We start from the raw sequence: 6,000 nt of genomic DNA on the forward strand, positions 1-6,000 counted from the left end.
CCCGGGGAATTTTATTTACTATTTCTTTAGATACTGCCTTTATATGAAAGAATTACCTTTACTCAGGTGCATTCAGTGATCTCCTTCATATTACATTAGCAAATAAATAATTAACATATTTGGCAATAGTTGCCTTTTCTCCTTCATATAGGTATATGAATATATATATTGAACGTATTGAATGGATATGAATATATGACTATATATTCACAGATATGAACGGATAGATGTACATATACACACACACATACACGTATATGTGGCCATCTCGCTAAATGTCGGTTACATTACTGGAACTAGATGGCATATATTAAAAATTCTAATCAGCTTGTCAAATATTATCCATCAGTAAACAAGGGAAAGACACTTTGGGCCTAATAAGATAATACCTGTTTTCCAAGTTTGTGGCCTAAAAGCTAGGGTGTTGGGGTGAGATTGAGTTTCCTGATAATGGCCTATATGTCATGTCAGCAGTGACGGGTACAGGTCACCAGGCTCATGTTTCATCATCCTTTTTGTTTCCTGTTTTGCATCCATCCAATCCCTTGCGAATGAATGAGCGAGGTGTCGGATCTCAGGTGTGATTGATAATTCCCCCACATGTGACTAATTTTCCAGTACATCCCAAACGGAGCCTCCCATCAGCCGTTGTGCCCTGACTTCTTTCCTCTGTACCGAGGGCGGGCGAGAGGAGCTCGTCTGTGCCTTGCACTTCGGATAATGGATCCCTCCCCCGGCTCCTGCCCGCCACAGACGATATTTCAGCACGGCGGTTAATCGCCTCCCTATTCACACGCACGGACTTTCATCCCCGTGAAAGCGCCAAACGTGTCTGGAGGTGCAGCCCGTCTTGGGAGCAGACCCAGGTCCGGCCGCGTGAGTGTGGATGGGAGTCGAGCCTGCCCCGGCCTCCCTCGGACCGAAGCCAGCCGGGCCCTGGCCGCGCTGCACACATTTGCACGTGCACGGCCCAACATGAGAAACGTCCAGGATGTGCTCGTCGTCTCTATCCCCAACCCCCACAAAAGTATCCGAAAGAAGAACAAGTTTTGTAATAAGACGGGATGTCCAACGTCCAAGTCTTTGTCAGTTTAATTGCCTTCCTCTGAGGGAAGTGGGCACAGGCTGTCCCAGACACGGACACGTCACAGCGGACACGTTTCTGGTGCATTCCACTGTTAGTGGAGAAGAGATTAATCCTCTCTCCTCTGTTTGAACCTTAGGGCGTAACTGATCCAACGAATGCGTACACACCTCTAGCTGCCCATCCAATAAACACGTCCCCTTGTCCAAAACACCAATTTTCTTGCGGAAGCGATGCACCTATAGGGGTTCATTTCATATGCGAACTCAGGTAGGCCACGATACTCCCATATTTGAATCAGTTCAAGAAATCATGTAAAGTCATTGGGTAGATTTTTTTTTTTAAAGAGCCTTATTTGGAACTAGACTTAATTTGTTCTAGCATTTAAAAGTACGGTTATTGCATGGAAAGAGAGAGAGAAGGAGAGAGAGAGGGAGATGGAAAGAAGGAAAGAAAGAAAGAAAGAAAGAAAGAAAGAAAGAAAGAAAGAAGGAAGGAAGGAAAGAACGTTCTAAACAGCAGATTCTGTGCAACCAACATGTAAACGTATAACTGGAAGACAGAGCAGAACAAGAATTCCTCCTGAAGAAAACAGGCTGACAAGGTGAGGGGCTAATACAAGAGAAACTGGGACAGGAAAGGTCATCAGTGTCCCAGGCAGTTGGAGTACAGACTAGAAAACACACAACAGCACAATTGGTGCTGATGACCAGCAGATAATGTACCTGTTAACCATTTTAAAGGTGTGGTTCCAGATGTCATGAATGCTCTAACTCATTGAACGAGCCCGTACTATTTATAATATTTATAAAATGATAATCCCCTAACATTCAAAAATTATTGTTCCCATATCAAAGACAAGGGGACTGAGGCAGCAGAAGGCCGAATCAGGTAACCAAGGTTATAAAGTTCTGAGACCGTGAAACCAGAATTTGAATTCTGAACGTCCGACTCCAGGGTGTGGACCCTCCCTACCTTTAGTAACTCAGCGGAGTGATGACCAGAAAACTTTGCAAAATCTTCGAGACATGAATTTTCTGAAGAGCCTCGGTGTGTCAGTGAATTTAAAGCTTCTAAAGTGGCAAGTTTCTTAAGAATATAAAGTAGAAATGAGAGAAGTCAGGAGTGAAAGCAGGGATGGAGAGGAAGAGTATGTAATCACTATCCAGCCCTGGTTCCCAAGGTGTGAGGTCAGGAGAGATTGTCTACAGATTCAAGAGTCACATGAGTTAGAAGGTCATGGGACAGGAAGTGTCATAGGACTCGTGTAGAACACACATTACATGTTCTAATGTATGTCCATTCTAATGGACATTAGAACATTACATGTTCTAATGTATGTGTATTATGTCCAGCATATATCACATGATGCATATATAAGGTGCATTGTTTCATATATGATATATAATTATAAAGCTAACTCCGCATTTATCACAGTAAAAATGAAACCGTCCATGTCCACATTAAATATACAAGGAAGTGTAGGACAAGCATATTATTTAGCAGTGTGACGGGATCTACCAGAACTCCTTATAAGGAGTTCCCTGTAGGACATCCAGGGAGACAGGAATAAGGCAGAAATGGCTATTTTTCATTACAAACCCTTAGGTATTATTTGATAGATGTATTTCAGTAATGTCTGGTTTTACTAAGTTGAACCATACAAAATCGCCACTTGTGTAGATTGAGAAAAAAGAAAAAACCAGAACAGTGTCGATTTCATATAGGTCCTGGTGTTATAACTTTCCAGGCAAGTTTTTATAAAGAAACAGGTCCTGGGGCTCGGGGTCGACAATGAACAGTCCCAACAAGTGGAATCTGCTCCAGGGTGAAGATGTGCCCTGTTGCCCAACAGGGTTTTCACATCAGAAACGGAATTCTATGTAAAAAAAAACTCTGCGGAACTACTTTCTCAAAGTATTAGCTGCTGTTGAAACCGCCTGTTTATTGTACTTCTCTCTTAGGTTTTCCTCAGTAATTTATCAATTTAAAAACGCTATTGTATTATTATATCTCTTGCCTATTTTTAAATCCTGAATACCTTAAGCATTTAATCAAATGGTGATGAACACTCAGGCATAAATTCTGCATTTTATTTATTTACTTATTTATTTATTTATTTATTTAATGTTTATTTCCTTATTTTGAGAGACAGAGCGCGCAAGCGAGTGGAGGAGGGGTGGAGAGAGAGGGAGAGAGAGAATTCCAAGCAGGCCCCAGACTGTCAGCGGAGAACCGACATGGGCCTGGCTCCCGTGAACCGCGAGGTTGCGACCTGAGCCGAGATCAAAAGTTGGATGTTCCACCGACGGAGCCACCCAGGCGCCCCTAAATTCCGTATTTTAGTATGAAAAATAATCGCCTTCATTCTCCGCAGTGCTGTCCATGCAAAATGCACTCAATATATTTTTATTCATGTAAGTTCTATAGAATCCGTAATTAAGTTACTCATCAGAAAAAGCCTCCGGTTTTGATTCACGAGTTCTTTGTAGCCTCATCCCTGGTCTGTTATGGTAGCTGCATGATAAACGGCGGTCACGCCGTTGACTTAAATTTAGTTCACCGTTCTTAACACTTGCCTCTAAGCTTAGCTATTACGTGGGGGCTATTTATATGGTAACCTTTTTGCGTGTACCCCTGTGGGTTTGTTCATTTTTTTCTGCTTTTTGACAAAGTTCCAAATATTGATTTTGCAACACAAAGGCACTAATTCTGGGGATACCGAGCTTGGACCTTTGATGCTTCCTCGCAGGTGGGGTTAGATCCTTGTTTGGGGATGAAATACAGGCTTCCCTCGTGCTGGCCTCTCCTGGGCTCCCCTTTTGCCTCGGCCTTGCACGGGTTTAAACAGTAAGGGAGGATTTCGGTGCCTCCAATGCTTGCTTTGGCCCTGGGTAGTGGCAGTGCTAGGCAGGGTCAGCGCGCCCGAAGTCCGGGCCATCGGGGCTCCCCACTCGCCGGCCGGCGCACTTGGACATTCCTGGACACTCCACCCCCAAATGTCTCAGTTTCTCACCTGTGAAGTGAGGGCTGTGCTCTCTTCCCATGTCAAGATGGGAAGCTCCAGCAAACAGTAGATGGACCCGCCCCCTTGCGTGCCTGGGCGAGACACCGACCGGAAGTCTCGCCTCAGGCTGGGGACACAGCACGCTGGAACCGGCGCTTCCTACTGGGACCCAGAACTGCGCTGCCTTCCCACTCACGGCTCCCGATGCCTCAGTGTCTTCTGGCACCTGTCGTGATTCTGAAGCCACATCCGCAAGTCCCAACAGTCCCTGCCAAACGAAGCGATCATGTGTTTCAGAAAGCGGGCCGGTTTTAGACCACACTTGCTGACGGCTGGAATTACTCCCATACACCACCAACCACTGGGCCTAACCCCCCACTCCACTGGGAGGTTATAATACAGCCGTTTAACACACCATCCAAAGCTGAATTCCCTAACTACTTAATTTTAGCCCCAGGTTCTCCCTGGCCGAGTTCTTTTTAAACCATAATGGCCGCATTGCAGAACACAGATTAAATACACACTTCTCTGCACACACAGCGCTCACACGGCTCCCTCATCAGCGACCGGTGTTCAGAGAAGGCTTTTATCCTCCCTGGGTCATTGCCGATTAATGTGTGATTTTGAATACACCCATATGAATTCCTCAGCTCTCCTCTCAAATCCTTAGGCACTTGTGCAAGTCTGCACGATGCCTCAGGACCTCTCGAACACACACTAGAGTAGGTGTCTCCACGCGGGCATCTGGTGCTCAGCTCACAAACAAGGCCCGCTCCGGAAACCAGACACGTGCGCAGAGCCTCGCGTAGTCCTGTCCTTATTACTTCGACACGGGCTTCTACAGATGAATTATTATTTCTGACATGTGCGTCTTCACTACATCAGGCAGCTGAAACTGTAGAACGATGGAATTAATTGGCTGGTTTTCATAGATTTCAATTAAAAAAAACAGTTGGTTTACATGTCGCAGCGTTTCGCTATCGTCTGATTTCAGGTTTGTAGACGTGGTTGCGTTTGTCGTCAGGGCACTTAAAAATTACTCGGCTTTTAAAGAGCCTCTAACAGTTTCTAGATTTTTTTTTTTTAATAATTGACGTGATGAAACAGGGCTACTAACTTGTCAGTTGTGCAGATGATTTATCAAAGTCACCCAGACCACAGTTCGCATCGTTAAACCAGTTACGTGCACGAGAAAAAAAAAAACGCGTGCTTGCATATCATGGGATTTTGCAAAGTATATATTAAGGAGAATGCAACTGGTTTGCGACTCTTTCAGGAGAACATGTTTAATCTGAAGTTGGATTGTGAGTCTTGGCCTCACAAATTAAGGATCTTTCCCAAAGATGTGGACCCATAGAAACACCCAGTTAGCATAAGACCCTCCTTCAGTTAAAGGTTTGGCCAGAAACAACCTCACCACATAAGGTGGATGGTCCGCATGGTGCGTTGAAGTCATGTTGAATTGATGAGGGCATATAAAGTTTCATATTTGTAACATACCTAACATATCTGCTTATCTTCCCCAAATCCATTGTTTGAGGGAATTTTTTCCCTATTTTTCTTGAATCCAGGGAAAGTAGGTTCCAGGGAAACAGGGCTTCTCATCTCCGAGCCTATGTTTTGGAAATCACCTGCTTGTTGGAGCTTGACAGACCTGTATGTGTTTATGTTTAAAGGCATTTCCAACAGTCATCTTTTCAAATTAGAATAAAAACACACCCTGAGAAGACTTCTTTGTCTTCATTAAGGTTTACTCCAGTGCTCAGCAAAGAGCTAGTTTGGCTCGGGTCCTTCCGCAGCCACAACTGAAATCAACACACACTGTTACCGGTTTACCAGCTTTGTTCCCCCCTGCTCCCCAGGGACGAGCTGCCAGTGTGTGGTGGTGACCTCCCTGAGGTCAACTGGG

The sequence above is a fragment of the Panthera pardus genome, unplaced genomic scaffold, assembly GCF_024362965.1.
Source record: "Panthera pardus isolate Hobbes unplaced genomic scaffold, ASM2436296v1 HiC_scaffold_15, whole genome shotgun sequence".
NCBI classification, from domain to species: domain Eukaryota; kingdom Metazoa; phylum Chordata; class Mammalia; order Carnivora; family Felidae; genus Panthera; species Panthera pardus.